Below are 19,627 nucleotides of genomic sequence, written 5' to 3' on the forward strand. Positions count from 1 at the left end.
ACTAGCAGGACATGGTCCTCAGAACCGTCCATTAATCAGACCTTAGGCTTCAGCCTGGCCATGAAGGCGCGGTAGCGACTCCCATGCAGAAAATTCGTTTTCCCTCATCCTTCTCAGCCCCACCCCCTTCTTAATTCGGTTTTGTTAATGGCATTAAACCAGGCGAAGAAATCATATAGATGGATTAGTCTTACTGAATCCCAGGCGGTAACTCAATTACAAGAGCCTGCTGTGGCTTTCAAGACCAGGAGTGTGGGCTGCCCCTGCTCCCAGTCCAGGTCTAAAGGTCGGCAACCCTCTAAACTCAATTTGCAGCCTCCATCCTCAGTCTGAGAGGAACTCCAGGCCCATTTTTCTTATAAATAATATCTAATAATCTGGGGCTTGATGACACAATGTGATTATCCAACCCAAAGTTAGACCATTAATTAATATCAGTTGTCTGGGAAGGAAAACATTTCTCTTCAAATGATCGAATTCAAAAGGGTTGGAGGTTTAGATGGGTTTAGAGGAAAGGTCGAGGGGAAGGGGAGTCCTACCCCAAATCTCAGCATTATGCAGTATACCCATGTGATGAACCTGCACATGTACCTCCTGAATCTAAAATAAAAGTCAAAATTTTTAAAATAATAATAATTTACACCCAATAACAGTAAACATCAATTTAGCACCTAACCTGTGCCAAGCAGCATGCTAAATGCTTTTACATCATCTTATTCCATTTTCACAACAACTCTAAGGACGTGTTTGTTTTGTTGTTATTTTCATTTCACAAATGAGGAAAATGAAGCTCAGAGAGGTAAAGTAACTTGCCAGGAGGTCACACAGCTGGTACATGGTGCAGCATGGATCACAAAGATGGGCGGCAGGCTAGGATACCAGGTGGGTCTGTCTCTAAAACCAGTGTTCATCTGTTATACCACGTGGTCTCTCAAAACTCCTATCAGCCTCTTAAAAAGAGGTGGGAGGCACATTTTCACTGGTCCTGTCTGCCAATTCTAAACTCCTAGGTCTTTTAAAACTTTCCTAGCTCAGCACATTCAATCAAAAGTATACACACACATACTCCTCCATTGTGTACATACCATTTAATTTGTCCACATCCCCCCATTAAGCAACAATACCTTATTTTGGGAAAACGATCAGTTTCTGTCTTGGAAGATATTAAGCATGGCATTGATGTGGACACTGGGTGTCTCAGCTTTCCTGCCACGTTAAGATTTCCAGGAAAGTTCTCTCCACAGATAAGACCCCTCTCTAAGCCCTATCAACAATGACACCTCTAGCAAGGGTAACTTCCACCTGGAAGCTAGATATCATTCTGTTCCTTAAAGGAGACTAATCTTCAATATATGACTAAACCTAGGTTAGTTAATATGATCAAGGTGAGTTGAGATGTCTGCTTTGGAAAATTAGTGGAGTCTATCTGTCCATGAACACAAACAGGTAAAATACAGTGTTTTTCTTCACTGTAAACCACCTTGGAAAAGAAATATCAGAAGATAAAGGAAATACGCACTTCATGCAAGAATAGTATGGTGGTTTGTGTCCACATAGAGACAAATCAATGACATCATAAGGACATTCATGTCAGAGACCAAGGATTACGAATAGTCAAGTGCAGGGACAAACATTCTTATCTAAACCAAGCTTCTGAAGATTCTGCTAAAGAGGTCACTGGCAGCTTGTTCTGTGAAAGGAATGGGGGACTTTCTCTCTTCAAAGCCCCATGACAAATTTAACATGAAAAAAGTGTTGTTGCAATTGACTCGGAAAAAGGCATGCTCCAATGTCCAGCCCCCAAGCTACTTGGTAATGCAGGATGGTCAGCTGGAAGATCTGACATCTGTGTGAGGATGGTCCGTAGGTCTTTTCCTGCCACCAAAGGGATTCAGTCTTGAAGCATCTCAAGGAAGACCTGGCTTAGCTTATAGTACTTCCCCTTTCCCACCCAGCCTTTCCCACCCAGATCCATCTCCCTCATCCCACTGTAGTGGAAGTACGTTCAGTTTTCAGTGTAGCAATTTGCACTTAACTGGTCACTTCACCTCTCTGTGCCTTGTCACTTTGGTAAAATGTGTCCCATCCTGTCTCTGCTGCTCTTACGAGAGAAATTCCATTGACCCGGTAGAGCATGGGGTGCAGAGTTATTCTGTGTAGTAGAGTGAATTAGTCCTGGAATTAAAGCAATATTCTAAAACAAAATGTTGCATGGCCACGCCTCTAAAGAGGGCTGGGCTGCTTTCTGGAATAAAGGACAGAGGTTTTACTACTTGGTAGTGAAGTGGAAAAGGTCCTAAGAGGCTCACCCTCTTGGCCCTATTATCTCAGTGTCAGTTTCCTGCTAGTCTACAAATGCCTCAAGACACCAGACTCTGGATTCCAGGTTTGCTCATCCTATAGCAGCTCTGAGCAATGTTTCTGGGCAAGAGGCCACATGGTTCCCTTGTCTGTGCTAAAGGGTAAAGTTGGAGTGAGCAGGAGGGCAGAGGACACATACACTTAGGGCTTTTTTTTCTGGCAGTTTTGGGCTACCTGGGTGTAGAGACATTGTCATCAGGCACCACCAAGTTAGATGTTTTAGTGACAAGACTGCTTCTCACTGGATGAAACATGTTTTTCATTTGTGAAAACATTTCACAGCAGAAAGCTGGTTCAAAAGGAGGCAGCCTGGCAAAAGCTACACTTCCAGCCAGAGTGCTTGAGATAAAGAAAAGCCCACTGGGCCAAGATCTGGGAGTTGGAAGCCACTTTAATTTTTACACTTAAGTCTCAACAATTTGAACGTTCAGATCCAAATGCCAGAGCTCTGAAAGGCATTCATTTCTGATTTAAACCCTGCAGTGTTTATCTGTATCATGATTTAAGGTTCATTTCTATCGGAATCTCCAATGAGTTGGTGGATTTCTACAACAAAAGAGCTGGAAAACATAATCTCCAGCTCCCCAACTCTTGGCCACCGTAGCAGTTTTAAAATGTGGCCATTGAAAGGTGGCCACTCTGTCCTCCCTTCTTGATACTGACTGAGTTTGTAACTGCCTCAGCCCATAGAATATGGTAGAAGTGTTACTCTGTTACTTTTGGGCTAGCTGAGAAGAGGCCATGTAGCTTCTGCCTGGCCCTCTTTGGAATGTTTGCTCGGGGAAAAGCCAGCTACCATGTATGAAGTTTGTCCACACTGAGGCTGCCACACTAGAGAGTTCACATTTAGGTTCACCAGTCAACCATGCTAGCTGAGCTCCCAGACGACAGTCAACATTGCTGGCCGGCAAAGGGAGAGATCTGTCTTGGATGTCAAGTCCAATTATACCACGAGATAACTGCAGCCCCAGCTGACATGTGACTGCAACTTTATGAGAGATCCCTCAGTGGAGAACTACTCAGTGGAGTCCTCCTCACATTCCTAACCTATAAAATTGTGAACAAAATTAAATATTTTTAATTTCTAATTTGTTTTTAGCTACTAAATTTTAGGGTAATATGCTATGCAGCAATAGTTACTGGAGTCGTGACCAACAAGTTCTCCTAATCCTGTATATATTTATATGCCACTCCACCTTGCAGAGCTAATGTCTATTCCCCTCATCCTTGAATCCAGGCTGTCCTTGTGACTTGTAATGTGGCTAAAGTGATCCTATGCCAGTTTCAGTCCTCACCTTTAAGAAACTTGGCAGATGCAGTTCCCTCAAGGGGAAGCCAGACACCATGTAAGAACTCAGACACCCTGAGACTCAAGTTGTAAGGAAGCCCGAGCTGGTCATATGAAGAGTCCATGTGAAAGAGAACTGAAAAACCCAGCTGATGGCAAGAACCGAAGCTCCAGACGTATCGCACCAATTAAGCCATCTCAGTCAGCTCCTAGCCATTCAAGCTGTGAGCCTCCAGATTTCACGGGACACCAAAAAGCCATTCCTGCTGCACCCTGTCCCCATTTCCAACACAGACTTGTGAGCAAATTGGTGGTTGTTTTAGGCCACTCAGTTTGGGAGTGCTTTGTTACACAGCAATAGATAACCGAAATGAGAAGTCCAGAAAGATTTTCAGATCAAGTCTTCTCTGTTCCCTATGTTTGTCTGTTACAAACCAGAATGGGTTTTAAAGTGAGAGAAAGTTACAAGACAAAGCGATGTCAATGATGTATCCAAAAACAGCTTAACACTAAGACCTTTCCAATCTACACCAAGCAGGTGTGTGATTTTCTGCCTCCTGTAAAATTGACATTTGGGCCATTATAATGTGATGTTGGGATGCCTGTCAGGAATGAACATCTTTAAATGTTTGTCACTTTCTTCTCCAGTGAAGAAGGAAACAATGAGCTACAGCTTTTTCAAAGATTCTGTCTCATTCCCAGCCAATATCACCGGGCAGCATTGGATCTTCACCCAGAATCCCTATCATTCCACAGCATTCAGAATCACCTGTGTCAAAGAGGAATGGGTAATCAAAGTTGGCCTTTTCCTCATAGCATGCTCCCAACATTCACTACATCTGAAACTGAGGACCTTGCCATTGTCTCTCCCAGGAAGTAACACACAAAAGACTTTGGCTTGGGTCAGTTTCCAGAAGATTTTCAGGTCTTGTTCTTGCCTTCATTCTAGCAGTCATACTGACAATGGTAAAATAAAACAGTTCGGGAAAGAAAATTTTATTTCACAAAAAAATTATTGGATATAGTAGTAAGTTGTTAGCCCTTCATATTTGCCTATATCTTGAATTCTGTCAACAAGATTGTAAATTCGTAGAAGAAAAGGATTGTGTGAAACTCCCCCAAGATTAACTTGTCCCATGCCCAACCTGTGGTATAATGTAGTGCCTGGCACATAAGAGGCACAATAAATATCCTCATCATTATAATGTTATTTGTTTAATATACTAGTATGTACTACATATTTATCCAGAATATGGCACTTTATACTGAAAGCAACCCTCTGAGTTAATGGTTATTATTATCTCCATTTTCCAGATGAGGAAACAAGCTCAGAGAGGTGGAGCAACATATCCAAGATTATACAGCTAGTAAGAGGTGCACCCAGGCAGGATTGAGATGCAAGTAGGCCCTTCTGCTTCCAAAGTTCCTGCTCTTTCCACAATGTGACACTGAATATTTTGTTAATATTATGAAATAAAAAATACCTCTAAAATTTCTCTGAAGATAAAGTCAAACATTAGAGAAAGAGAAGAGATCTCAGGGCTTACTGGGCTTTCCTTTGTTTTCTGTCAATGCCTGACCCTTGCCCCTCCCCACATCCCGCTACCCCCCACCCCCACAGTGTGATAGACATAAAGGAGTGCTGCCCAGATTCTCCTCCCAAGAAAGGCTTGCTGCCCAGCTATGGGGAATGCAGTCGCTAGGCAGCCTCCAGCTGTCAGCTCCCTCACGGTTTGTCTCTGCTGCGGAACTGCTTCATTTGAGGTCATTCCCTTCCTAGGTTAGCCCACATTCCATGAATGAGCAAAGCCTGGCCATTTTAGATCAACACAGGCACTCTGACAGACAATACTCACTCCAGAGCTCCCTGCCAGGTAGGCTAAGGCTTCATTAGTCCTGCTTCACAGTTCAACTTCTCCCTCTGCCCAACCCAGCCTCCTCCCACTTCCTTTCACAGTTGTTGATCCCTAATGAAAACATCTTCCGCCACAAACTCCATCTGCTTTCAGACATTCCCATCTGTGACACCTTCTCTCTCTGTTTCTCTCCAACCCTGTCTTATTGCCCACGATTTTGGTAAAGAAAGATTCTGGGAATCTTCCTCTTCTTCTGATAGTTTAAATGATCTTCACTGCATTGCCAGTCGTTTTGCTTCTGATCCTTTGTCTTCTTGGGTAGCTTCTTGGAGCCTTCTTTGGAGTGCCAGGGGTTGGGACATGTGAAGAGCCCTTCTACACAGCTGGTACTGTATACAACTGTTACATTTTAGGGAAAGAGAAGTGACTTACAAATGGTCAAGAAATAACAAGCTGGGTTTCTCGTGATGAGACACTTAGACCCATACTTTCCTTCACTTGAAACTGTAACCTACTTGGTATGACTTTACATGGTGCAGAATGGATGTGTCTGGCACATGGCTGAAGTGACTTTACCCATTACACTATTGTCATAACTGTACCTGCCATACTGCAGCTAACTGTGGTCTTCTCTAAGAGACTTCCCTACTCATGTACTCTTCTCAGTATCCCACGTGTGGGATTCTTTATTCTTCCCCATTCTACTTCTCCCAGTGCAGTCTCTGCTGCTATTTCCCTTTCCATGTTCTCATCCCCTCTCCCACTATGAGGATCTTGCATGATTGTTTCTTATTACATTTTTTTCTATATTTATTCCAATCTATTCTATAAGGCCTTTTCCCTCCCTACATCACCCAGCCTGCAAGGTAAGGATTCACTGTTGTCTGCTTTGGGGAGGCAACTCAGATCAATAATAGGAGGTTTGCCTTACTGTTGCTAGGACAGCAAAAGAGAATCTCCTTGGAGGGTCCCCACTTACTATAAAAGAAAAGAAACAACAGCATCATTTCCCTTTGTTTTAGGCATGCACCAGAAGCATTGTCAAGGCAGCAAGACTAATGACCCAAAATAAATGAGGTAATTAATATATCGTGCTTTATATAAACTGTCATTTCATCCTTGTACCTTTTCTCAGTATTACACAGTGTCAGCCTTGATTTACAAGTAATGAAAAGAGCTTGGAAAGGGTAATTACCAGCTCAGGTTCCCATATCTATGGAATAGCACTAGCAGTATTTGAACCCAGGTCTTTCTGTTGCAAAATCCAATACTTTTTGCATATCAGATGCTGACGTTGTCAATAAGGCTGCGGTTGGCATGGGCCAGAGGATTCTGAAAGAATCCATGGATAGTGAGTGATGCTCTGTCTTTTTTGGTAGTGAAGAGGACATTTCTGAGAACCACATCAAAGCACACCAATCAAGAAAGCTATGGCACTGTGACTAAGGACAGAGGAGTCCTCTCAGAGGCTTCCTTAGCCACACTCATAATCCTACACTGCTAGTCTTTGTTCTTTCTTCTGGGGTACTGTGCTGGATTGTCTGATGTCAACTCAGGGACCACTTCTGGTTAAGGCTGGGAAGTAGGTTTTCAGAAGCTCCTTCCTTGTGTGGTTCCAAGTTAGAGTTTGCCACTGAGAGAAATTCACTCAAGACTTGGAATGTGGGAGTGAAGCAGAAGTCATTGTTCTCAGGAGGCTGTGACAGTCAGATAGTGTGGCTTCACAGATCTCTCTATGAGGTCCACTTCTGATTAGCCTTATGCAACTAGACCTGGTGACTTCTCAGAATTCCTGTAAGCTTTTGTTTCCTCACCTCCTCCAGTGTTTCAAGTTAAAGTCATTAGAGACATTTGTGTGATCCTCCAGCATGAATCTTCCAGACTTTTACTCTCTAGCTCCTCCTACTTTTTATGAATCCAGTTTCTAAAATATATTAAATTCCTTATCATTGTAACATTTTAGTGGCTCTATTTTCATGACTGTAACCAAACTGATGCAGGTACCCACCCTGAATTTCACCACTAGTTTTATGTTATTATAAAGTGACTCCCTATGAAGTAATGTAACTGAAGTCCATTCAAAGGCCTTTTCTCTTCTTCTTTAGAAACCATAGAGGGCCCTGGGAAGATACCAACTAAGCATGTGTTGTTTCCCATTGTCAGCTCCAGGCTTCCTGCTTCTCCTCAACCTAATGGCTGTTGAAGCCTAAGGAGAAGAACTGGATATGAGTGGGGTCCTAGACGTTGTGGAAGACTTAATAGAAATAAGTGTTGTCAGGCTTTGCCCCTTGAGCAAAGCCTGGATCCAGCACTAGAAAGGCCCAGGACAAACAGACTAGGAAATTGGGAAAACAACATTATACTTGTGTTCCTGGTCTCCTAGACCTTCAAGAGGCCAAGAAGGAATGAACTAAAGGAACAGACAGGGTCAGTGTAGACCTGGGAAGACAGCAGCTTTCTCCAGGTACTAGTTTCCAGTTTCCCACTACTCGATGGCTTACTACCCCTTGGGGAACTCCCCTTCTAATATGAGCTGACCTCAATGTGCTGACAACAAAATGCTTTATAACCATTTCTGTGGGTTCAGCAATCACCAACCAGAGAGAGGTAAATTGAGCAATGTATACCTAAAAAAATTAAACTGATGGGAGGAGAGACAAGTGACGACTTGAAAACCATCACTACCAATAACAATAACAAAATAGGAGCATATAAGGAGATACATACACAGCATAAAAATAGACTTTCTATAACTGCAAACAAAAATGTGATTTCCCAAATAAACAGTACAGTAGATGCATTTAAGAAGAAGAGGATTATTGCTGAGACCCAAAACAGTGGCCTGGAAAATAAAGTGGAAGAGGAATCACAAAGCACAAAGTCAAAAATACAAAGACAATGAAATGATGAGGAGAAACATAAGAACCTTGGAGGATAGATCCTGAAAAATAATAAGTTTCCTAGAAGGAGAAAAGAGAAGAAATATAGGAAAATCTGTGATTTTTTGTTTTTGGTCAAAGATAATGGAAAAGAGCTTTTCTGAGCATAACAACTATAAAATTTAAATGAATAATTTAAAATATGCAAAAAATAACTGTTTGGAGTATATGCCCAAAGGAAAATGAATCAGTCTACCAAAAAGACACATGCTCTTGTATGTTCATTGCAGCTTTATTCACAATAGCAAAGACATGGAATCAACCTAAATGCCCATCAACAGCAGACTGGATAAAGAAAATGGGGTACCTATATGCTATGGAATACAATACCGCCATAAAAAATAATGAAATCATGTTCTTTGCAGCAACATGGATGCAGCTGGAGGCCATTATCCTAAGTGAACTAATGCAGAAACATAAAACCAAATACCATAGGTTCTGACTTATAAGTGGGCACTAAACATTAAATACATGTGGACACAAAGATGGGAACATGAGTTGGGAGGCTACCTGTCAGATAGTGTGCTCACTACCTTGGTAGCAGAATCATTCTTACAATAAGCCTCAGTGACATGCAATTTGCCCATGTAACAAACCTGAACATATACTCACTGAATCTAAAATAAAATAGAAAAGAAAAAGAGGAAATTACAAAATACACTCCTAGAACACCATTGATTCAAAAGTGAAATTATAAACTATGTAAACAGCAATTAAAAAGAACATTTTATTCCAAAACCTATGTGGCACAAAGAATGTTGTACTCAGAAAAAAATTCTATTTTTTTTTTTTTTTTTTTTTACTTTAAGTTCTGGGATACATGTGGTGAACGTGCAGGTTTGTCACATAGGTATACATGTGCCATGGTGGTTTGCTGCACCTATCAACCCGTCATCTAGATTTTAAGCCCCACATGCATTAGGTATTTGTCCTAATGCTCGCCCTCCCCTTTCCCCACACCACCGACAGGCCCCAGTGTGTGATGTTTCCCTCCCTGTGTCCATGTGTTCTCATTGTTCAACTCCCACTTATGAGTGAGAAAAAATTCTATTCTTATATGTTTTCAGTATTAATAAACAAAGATGAGAAGGTAAATGAGCTTAAAATTCATCTTAAAATATTTGGAAAAGAACCACAAATAAAACTAAAAAGAACTAGGAAAGGCTTTAATAACATAAAAGCTGGAATTAATGAAATAGCCAAAAATTGTTCTTTGAGAAATAAAACAGATAATCATCTTGCAAGTCTAATTAAGAAAAAGAAGAATATTTACAAGACTTGAAATGAAAAAACAGACATAACCACAGATGAGAAAATTTTAAATAATTATAAAAGAAACTACATTAAACTCTGTAACAACGCATTTGAAAACCTAGAGAAAAAGGATGATTTTTTTAGAAAACCAAATTAACCCCACAAGAAGAATAAAAATTGAATAGGTCAATTATCAAATAAAAGAATTAAATCGTGAATAAACATCTACCACTGAAACAGTCATCATAGCAGAGAATCATTTGTTTCAATTCAACTTTTTTCTTTTAAAACAAGTAATTTTACTGTCATTTATACTCTTATAGGCCATAAAAAATAAAGAAAGCCCCTTAATTCTTTTTTATAAAGCCAACCTAAATTTAATATCCAAACCTAGAAGGAAGACCACAAAAAAGAAATCTATAGACACTAATTTTTGGGTGTAAATGTTGACATTTTGAATAAAACATCAGCAAATACAATCCAGCAATCTTTCTTTTTTTTTTTTTTTTGAGATGGAGTCTCGCTCTGCCGCCGAGTCTGGAGTTCAGTGGCCCGATCTCCGCTCACTGCAAGCTCCGCCTCCCGGGTTCACGCCATTCTCCTGCCTCAGCCTCCTGAGCAGCTGGGACCACAGGCGCCCGCCACCATGCCCGGCTATTTTTTTTTTTTTGTATTTTTAGTAGAGACGGGGTTTCACCGTGTTAGCCAGGATGGTCTCCATCTCCTGACGTCGTGATCCACCCGCCTCGGCCTCCCAAAGTGCTGGGATCACCGGCGTGAGCCACCGCGCCCGGCCACAATCTTTCAATAAAGTATAATTATAACCAACTAGAGTGTGGTGGATTATAGTATTGGTTCCAGTTCTTCACTCCTCCCTGTGTCCAGGTATTTTTACATGGTGTACATTTCCCTGTCCCTTAACTTTGAAATCAGCCAAATGCCACTTCCCAGGCTAGGCCTTAGGAAACCTTGTGCATTTTCTCCTTCCCTCCTGTGTGTCTGCAGTCACCTCGAGACTAGCCTGGCTAGCCTACTTGCCTTGTCAGGAGGATAAGAGTTACTTAGGGCAGAGCTGCACTTGCCACTACAGCCTGAAGTAAAGCAGCCCCAACAGACCAACAGACCAACAGACCTACAGTGACAATCAGAGTCACTCAGCTCAACCCAAACTGGATCAGCCAGACCCCAGTTAACCTGAAGACACACAAGGAGTAACAAATGATTGTTGTTTTTAAAGCCACTGAGATTTTGGCTGGTTTGTTTCATAGATATTACTAACTGACATATAGAATTGAATTTGGAAATGCAAAGGAGGTTCAGTATCAGTAAATCTATCAACATAATTAATTACATCAATAACTTAAAGAGGAAAACCATATGAGTGATGATATCAAGAAAGGCTTAAAAGTCAATTGATAAAATTCAGCTACCTTCCTAATAAATTTCTAAGTTAAATAAGATTAAAATAAAACCTTTTAAAATAGTACAGATTGTTTACCAAAAATGGATGTGAAATATAATCCCAAATGGCAAAGCACTGACCTGTTCAAATAAAATTCAGAACAAGACAAGAATGCCTCTTATCTTTGTTTATTATTCGACATTGCCTTGGATGGTCTAGTTAATAAAAAGACCAAAAAATAAATGAATATAAACATCAGAAATTCTATCTATTTCTTTGTCTGCTAATGGTATATTTGTGTAGCTAGAAAACGAAACACTCTAGTAAAATCTATGAGACTTATTCAAAGAATGTGGTACCATAAAGGAATACAAGGTTACTATAAAACAAATAGTGTATCTCTATTCAGACAACAAACACCAAGAAATAGAAATGAGAAACATTATATTCACAATAATGAAAATAACCTATGTAATACACTGGACTGAATTGAACAAGAAAAGCATCAGACCAGTATGAAGAAAATTGCTCTACCTTGCTGAAGGATGTAAAACGAAATCTGAAAATAAGGAATGAACGAATGAATAATAAAACTTTATATCATAAGACCTCAATTCTCCCAAAGTCAATATTATTTTTTAAATTCCAATTGAAAATTGCCAGTGTGGACTTTTAGGGGAAAAAAAGAGGGCATTTATATAATAGAATCTTAATACTTATATAAAAGAATAAATACCCTGGAAAACTCATGAAAAATAATAATAATGCGAGAGAAATATCTTAACCAGATACCAGAATATACTCTAAAGTCAATGCAATTAAATCAAAACATGGCAGTGGCATGGGAGTAATAGACAATTAGATCAAAGAAACAAAATAGATAATGCAAAATTAGAAAGCATATATAAGCATTTAACACATGACAAAGGTGATGTTTCATTTCAGTGGGGAAGAGATGGATTGTTAATGAACAGTGTGGATGCAACTGGCTATTAACGTAAAATAAAGTTGGACCTCTATTTTATACCTAAAAGCAATATAGTTTCCCGATAAATACATATTTTAATGTAAAAATAGTAAAAGTCCTGCAAGAAAATCTAGGGAACAACATGCACAATCTAGAAATGGAGAGACCTTAAGATATTTGATTATATACAATTCTTCAAAATTTTGGCAGAAGACATAATAATTAAATCAACAGGTAAACAAGGAATTGGAAACATAGTTGCACCCAGAGAACAGATGAGGGGCTTATAGGACCTCTTAACAATTGACAAAGAAAAACAACCCATTCAAAAAACAGGCAAATGGTAGGAAGAACCACTTCATAGAGAAGCAAATTCAAATGGTCAATGATTTTTTTCAAAAGAGACTCATAAGTAAACAGAGAAACTTAATGTAACAATGAGATGACTTATTTTTATCCATAAGACTTACAAAATTTAAAAAGAGTAGTAAGATAAACTATTGGTGGGATTGCAAGGGGAAATTTGTACTCTCATAAATTACTAGTAGACTTGTAAATATGTTATATGCTTTTTAAAAAGCAGTAAGTCAACATTTGATGAAATTAAAAACAATATGCATATACCCTTCAACCCAGCTATTTCATTCCTGGGAACCTGTTTCAGACTGAAAAAACCAACAGCATGTAAGGGTATATATATATAAAGGTGTTTATTGCTATGTTGCTTTTTAGTGGTAAAATATGAATTGGAAATAAAGTGAATGTCCACTAAAAGTGGAATGGTTGAATAAATTATTCTCCATCTATATCACAAAATGCTGTGCAGCCATTAAAAAGAATGAAATAGTGAGATTGCTGTTGACTTGTAGGTTTTATTGAATGGGAGTAATAGTAACGATGATAATAGCAAACATTCATATATGGTACTCTTTTAAGTGCTTTACGTATTTTAACTAGTTGACTGCTCACAACAACTGTATGAGATAGGTTCTATTATAATCCTCATTTTCTCGATGAAGAAACTGAAGCTCAGAGAATCTAAGGCCACATAACTAGTAAAAGGCAAGAAGAGTAAGATACAAAAAGGTGTGAGTAACATGACATAATTTCTGTAAAATAATCTATAGTAAAAGACTGGCATGAGCATATGTGTATATATACATATATACATGTTTTATATAATTATATGAGACTGGCAATATGGAAATATAATACTCAGCTGGTAGTATGGATTATTATATATATATAATGTGCAAAGTATATTAAAAATAATTAAGGAGCCTCAGCATTTCAAAACCAATTTCAAAGAAGTTGCAATTGCTGCTTCAGGTGAGACAAAGAAGGGAAGCCTGTCCCAAGGTAAGTCCATCCAGATCCTCATCACCAAATATCTCTTGCCCCTCCTCTGTACCCCTTGATACTGTGCTGATCCCTCCCTTATGGTGGGAGGGATCCACATAGGGCAGAACTACTGTATTTAGAAGTGCCAGGTGCTTCCCATCCTATCTAAGCCAAGAGACTCCCTGGAATCCAGTCATCACTGTGCTCTGAGACCGCCCAACCACAGAAGGCTTCTGAGATCCCGCTCTTGTGCATAAATCTCAGATCTGGGGCATGCAGACAGGGAAAAGACCTGCCTCATGTACACATCTCCTTGGGAAAATAAAGTCTCATCTTGGGACAAGTTCTATCCTCCTTCCCATCTACAACAAAGAGATTTAAACTTTACCACCCCCATTGACACAGACCAGATTCATGCCTAAGTTTACAGCGATAAATAAGCAGAGATCTCCTATCTCAAGGAGTTTAAGTTCTTGAAGGAAAGATATGCCTTTTATATCCAATAAATATGTGTTCAGTGAGGAAAATGATGACATACATGAATAAATCAAATACAAGGTAAAGAGAGAAGTGTTAAATCATAGAGCTACAGAAAAAATACTGTAAGAGTTGTAGTAGGGAAAGGCAAACATTTCCAGAAATGGTTTTGTAAAGAGATGGCATTTGAGCTAAATGCAGTGTTTCTGAATGTGTGGTCAGCATCAGATTCTCTGAGGTTCTTAAGAGCTCCAGATCTACTGAATCAGAAACCCCAGAAGTGAAGCCCAGGAGGTGGCATTTTAAAGAAGCCTTCCTTCCACATCAATCTAATGCACACTATAGTATAGACCATGAGAAATGGGGTAGATTTGGGTGTGCAGAGAAGTGGGGAAGGACACATAGTCAAGGGCAATAGCATGAGTAAAGTTTCCAGGCATAAAAGCAAAATGGAAAACAGTGGCCAGTTCAATTCGACCATGAGTGTTGGAAGTGGTGAAAAGGAACAATGAGGAATCAGATTTGAAAGACAGGTTAGGGCTAGATCATGGAGGGTCTGGGGGATGCTGAGTTAAAGAATTTGAACTTTATCCCAAAGGGAAAAAAAATTAAGAGATATGAGACAAAACAAAAATATGACAGCCTAGACTTTCACATTGCTTCCCAAACTTAGCCATGCCTCAGAATGATTGCTTGTTAAGTCTAGCTTCTGGGGCTCCACCCCAGACTTTCTGAATCAGAATTTCCAGGGATGTGGATCAGAAATGACATCTTTAAACAACCTTGTTAGGTGATTCCTGGGTAGCCAGCCTGGCATTGGTTCATGAAATGGAGTTTGGGAACCACTCCTTTACTGACAAATGCATTCCTAAAAAGTTGTTTGTATGTAGAAACTTTATTAGTGGAGTCACTATTCAAAGTACTAAGCAAGTAGACTATTCAGAGGCAACCTCCTGCAAATCTCCTTGTTCAGCAGAAGGAAAAGAAGTCACTTTCTTTGGAGTGTTTCTATCAAATAAACATCCAATTTAAATGCAAAACCTCTGACAACTTTCCATAACATGTGACAACACATTTTAATGCCGGTATTAGTGATGACATATGGTTGTACAAATAGAACATGGGAAAAATAGTTCAAAATATTTAAGTTTCCTCTAGATTTATAGCAAAATGAATGACCATAAGGTAATATTGGAAAAGAGATAGTGCTAGTAGGATGTGATGCTGATAGAGCATGGCTTCAGGATGGACACATCTACCATGTAGCCCTTTTGAGGTTGCAGGGGAAATTGAGGCACCAATATAGGTAGAAACCAGATGGTCACTCATCTCAACTCAAGCTCCAATAAGGATTAGACTATATGACTTCCAAGATTTCTTCTAGCTTTAAGATTTTAAGTTTGTGTTATTTGCACACCATCTACCTTGAAGATGGGCAAAAGGAAAAAAGTGGGCAGGGGAAACAAAGTTCAAGGATCAGTCTAATTCATCTTTCTAAAAAATGCACAGGCACAGATGATTCTGAGGCTGAAGGTTTGTTTCCTAAAGCCATGTGATATTTTAAGATTGTCATTTTCCTTTAAATAAAGTATATCTGTTACTAAAGTGTCTCTTCATTTTCATGAAAACACCTCAGTTTGGCTAGTTGGAATGTTGGCATAGTAATTAGTTAGCAAATGCTCAGAAGTCAACTTTGAGCAAGAAATTGCTAGTGTTTAACCTTCCAACAGCCAAGCTTGCTTCTTTTCCTCTCAGAGGGTGTATAACCTCACCCTCAGAAGTTTCTAGCTCCCCTTCCATTCCAACTCCTTCCCTAATGCCCATTGCTATAAACAGGCCAGAAATCAGAGATGAGTTCTGACAGCAATATTTCAGGAAGGAAATGGAATCCAAGCAAGTCTTTTGTGCACCTGGGTCGGAATCTCTCTTTCACAAGGTCTGCCTGAACTATAGGAATTCCTGCCCTGTGCAGCTCTATATTACTCTCCACTGCTGCACAGCAGACAAGGAAAACACAGATAACCAGTGCTCTGATCCAAATTCACATTCACACAGTAATGAGTCAGGAAGGACAAGGCACCTAGAATAGAGCAGCTCCAGGTAGAGTAGTTGATAAAGGGTTAAATTTAACATTGAGGTGCTTTCTTGCTAGCTAATTCCTTAGCTTTTGGGTGAGAGACAACAAGGAAAGGAATTAATTCCCAAACATTACTGTGCCTTGATCAGTGTGTTGGGAGCATGGAGTTGTGTTTTTATTTGTAGGCTATGTCCTGCCCAGACATTTGTCTCCCCACCCTAGGCCAAGGAAACCTGGGCCTGGGTTACCTAAGAGGATACCAATTCCCGTAGCATTTTCCCGATGAGTTTGGTTTCACCTACCTTAGAAGTGGAGACGCAATGGGCCTGGTGGTGAGAAACAAGCAAGATCCCACCATGGACCAAAATCTTAAAGGGCCCTGTTGTTATTAGTGCCCACGGTCACTTGCTCCCAGGCCAGGGGTAGGAAGCTTCTTGGTCATGTCGTCACTGTGAGTTTCTGCGGTTTGCAATAGTCTGCATCTGAGCCAAAGTACCCCCAACACCCTAATCCCCTCCTGGCTTCAAGGGCTCCAGGCTGGAAAAGCAAATAGTCCAGAGTGATTGCAGGGGCCAGTGGACCCTATGCAGTTCATATCAGACTGTTCTGAGGAGTGGTAAGTCACAGGGTCTATATTGCAGCTATTTTTAGTGAAACTGAATTCCTTCCCCAAGTTCTCTTGCTTCCAACTTGTTCTAAGTGTAGGAGACCAGCTGTGGTCAGATCATCTTACTGGACCAAGGCTCTGTCAAGGCGAAGGGACCAAACCAGGGAGGTGGAGCAAAGAGCTCACGGCTGTTGGTGCTTTGGCCCTTTCTCACTGTCTCAGACATCTCCAGAGCGGTAGGATCCTTTGGAAAGGAAAATGTCACTACCCAGGGGAGTGGGCATTCCCCTCCAATCTGGAAGAAACTTGATAGGTAGATGACATGAGAGGGAAAAATTGAGAAATTGGCAAATCTTTCCGTTTTTTTCCCCTCAATTTCTAAACACACACACAGACACACACACACACACACACACACACACACACACACACACACACAATCAGATTCTACAGGCCAAACCCAGATTTTGGACAGACTTGCCAGAAGGGTCTAGAAAAGAATGTCATCATCCATAAGCCAGGCCAGAGGTGAAAGTATGAGGAGCACTGGTGTCTAGTCACTTTCCAGCTGTCATTTATTGTTCTAAGAGGGAGTTTTAATGGGGAAAAAAATTCCAGGAAGATTTATTTTGGCTTTGAACTTTGGCAAGAAGTGTTAATTCAGAAGAGGCAGTTCTCTGGGCTCCTGAGGGTGCTAATTTCTTTCCCTGGCTTCATCTAGGTAAGTATTTTACCAGCTGTGGGCTATGACCCATTAGATAGTAATGAAATCTATCTAGTGGGGCATAATCAGCATTAAAAAATGAAAAGAAATAAAATGTATAAAATAATTTTTAAGTTTCACAGAAAATACTCACTGTTAGTATGTGCAATGGAGTATATTCCACATAGTATGTTCTGTAAAACTTTTGTTTCTTCTATGTACATGTGTACTCAATCGCTGCATAAAATGTATTTTTTTACTCTTGGTCACCATGAAATTTTACTTTTTTGGAAAACACTGATTTTGATGATTTGGTAGAGAAGCGCATGAAGATAAATCATTTAGCGCTCCCAATTTTATGAATACTACTACTGTTACTATAACCACTATTTTAGGGGTGTTCATTATATGTCAAGCACTATTCTAAGTATTTCATTTTCATCATTTTCTTTAGTTGTTATCATAACCTTCTGTGATAAATTTATCTCAGTTTCACAGAAGCAACAGCAGAGGCTCAATATCAAGTTCAAGACCTATCAAGAGGAAGTGCTGAGGTATAAACGTAGGTCTGTCTGTCTCCAAAGTTTGTGTTCTTAAAAATTCTAGACCACTTCTCTCCTTAATTGGCCAATACAGAGTTAATTCCATTTGTTAAACAGATTTGAAAATCTTGGCTGTGCTGGTAGCTTTATATAAAATCAAATGAAAATGTTTAGAAAAATAATTTCAGATTCCTAGAAACTTCTAGTAACCTCTTATTTAAAAAGATGGTTTAATTTTGAATTACTTACCTATTTTACTCAGAACCTCACACCCCAAACTGAGCCTCAAGACTCTCTAATGGACATCTGAAAGATCAGCTGAAGGAATATGATTTTAAGGTATTCTATTTTCCCTTACCCCTCTAGTTACTTCCATTCTATTCCACACAGAAATCTTGTCCCAGGGCGCATTTGGTTTTTGTCTTTTTATAGTTTGAGCTAAATCAGTTCAACCACTTTTTGAGTTGATGAGGAAAAAAATCATAGTTATTCTACTTCCAAAATAAGCTTCTCTTTTTGGGTACACAGAAAGCTCAGAAAAGGCTGAAACTTTCAAACTTCCCACTTCACATATGGGGACTACTAGGTCCTCATTACTTTCAAATTTACTTTAAAAATTCCTAGTGATTTGCTCATTTTGCAAACTCCTATGTTCTGTTGTCATTTTTGTAATTTCATGGCACATACTCTGCGTGCATGCCCAATATGTTATAGACCAGAGGTACTGGTTTCCATGAACTGGTTTCATGTGGAAAGTGTGTTTGTGGGGGAGAGGGAGAAAGGTTAAGTAGGAGGAAAATATTGAATACAGCCTCCTGCAGAGCACCTGTGGGAGTGCAGGTTAGATGAAAGATGCCCCAAAGGGAAGTGTTTCCTGGCTGCTTGTGTGGATCAGAGCTACACCACATGGCTACTGGCTTCAGAATGGTATTTTCTCCAAACCAGGGAAAGTTGAAACCTGACCTAACTGGTGATTAGCTTCTCTGTAGCAGATCCTGGCCTCTCATCAGAGCTTCTCTGATCTTCTTTGTTTGGAATGAAAACTAATTGACTCGTAAACACACACGGAATTTCCAGGCAAGAAGTTCTCCATTGTTACCAGTGACACGGCCAGACGCTGGGGTCACAGGTGCTGTCAGGAATCCAGCCCAAATCTCGGCTCCCCACCATGCAGGCCCTGCAGCTTCCTGGCTGGGCTTGGCTCTTAGGGGCAGACATTAACCCCCACCTGTAGCCACATCCTTCCGATGCTTTTCAAAACAGGAACAGTTGTCTCAGTCCTCGCATTCTCCTGGCTATTCTATTTTTGCCGGGATGGAATAGGATATTGCAGGGCTTCTCCGGCCAGCGCTGGGCAGACTTGTCTAAAGGGAGCCCAGTACTCCCTGCCCCAGGGCTCCCCACCCCAGGGCATGCTCCTGGCTGTATCTGTTCCAGTCGCCACATTCATGGAAGCAGTGTGGAAAGGGGCTCTACTTAGCAACCTTACCACTCTGCTGAAAGCTTCGATGAACAAAAGGACATTTAATAATAGAATTCCTCCTCTAGTATTTATAGCACCAATTGCTCAAAGCTGTTTTTGGTTTTATTTTTTAAATTCAAGCCTTTGTCACAACCTCCCCAGGAACTGGAGCAGAAGCCAGGTATTAGCAGCTCCACTTCACAGACCAGGAGACTGAGGGCTCAATGGAGAGAGACTCTTCCAAGTATGGACAACATGCAGAGACAGCTGAGAGCTGTCTATGTCTGAAAGCACAGAGCCCATTCAAACACTGTGCCAGGATGATGAGGCTGTGGTCCTTAACTCACTGAC

General features: G+C 40.3%; 1 protein-coding gene across 1 annotated transcript in view; it reads right to left on the reverse strand.

Moving 5' to 3' along the window:
* The window catches only part of FGF13 (fibroblast growth factor 13), a 610,237-nt gene extending 593,954 nt beyond the window's left edge, over nucleotides 1-16,283 (reverse strand). The window contains exon 1 of the mRNA XM_063660864.1: nucleotides 16,265-16,283. The gene's annotated coding sequence lies outside the window, so the exon portion shown is untranslated. The remainder of the gene's footprint in view (nucleotides 1-16,264) is intronic.
* Between the last annotated feature and the right edge of the window lie 3,344 nt (nucleotides 16,284-19,627).

Source organism: Pongo pygmaeus, chromosome X (assembly GCF_028885625.2).
Source record: "Pongo pygmaeus isolate AG05252 chromosome X, NHGRI_mPonPyg2-v2.0_pri, whole genome shotgun sequence".
NCBI classification, from domain to species: Eukaryota; Metazoa; Chordata; class Mammalia; order Primates; family Hominidae; genus Pongo; species Pongo pygmaeus.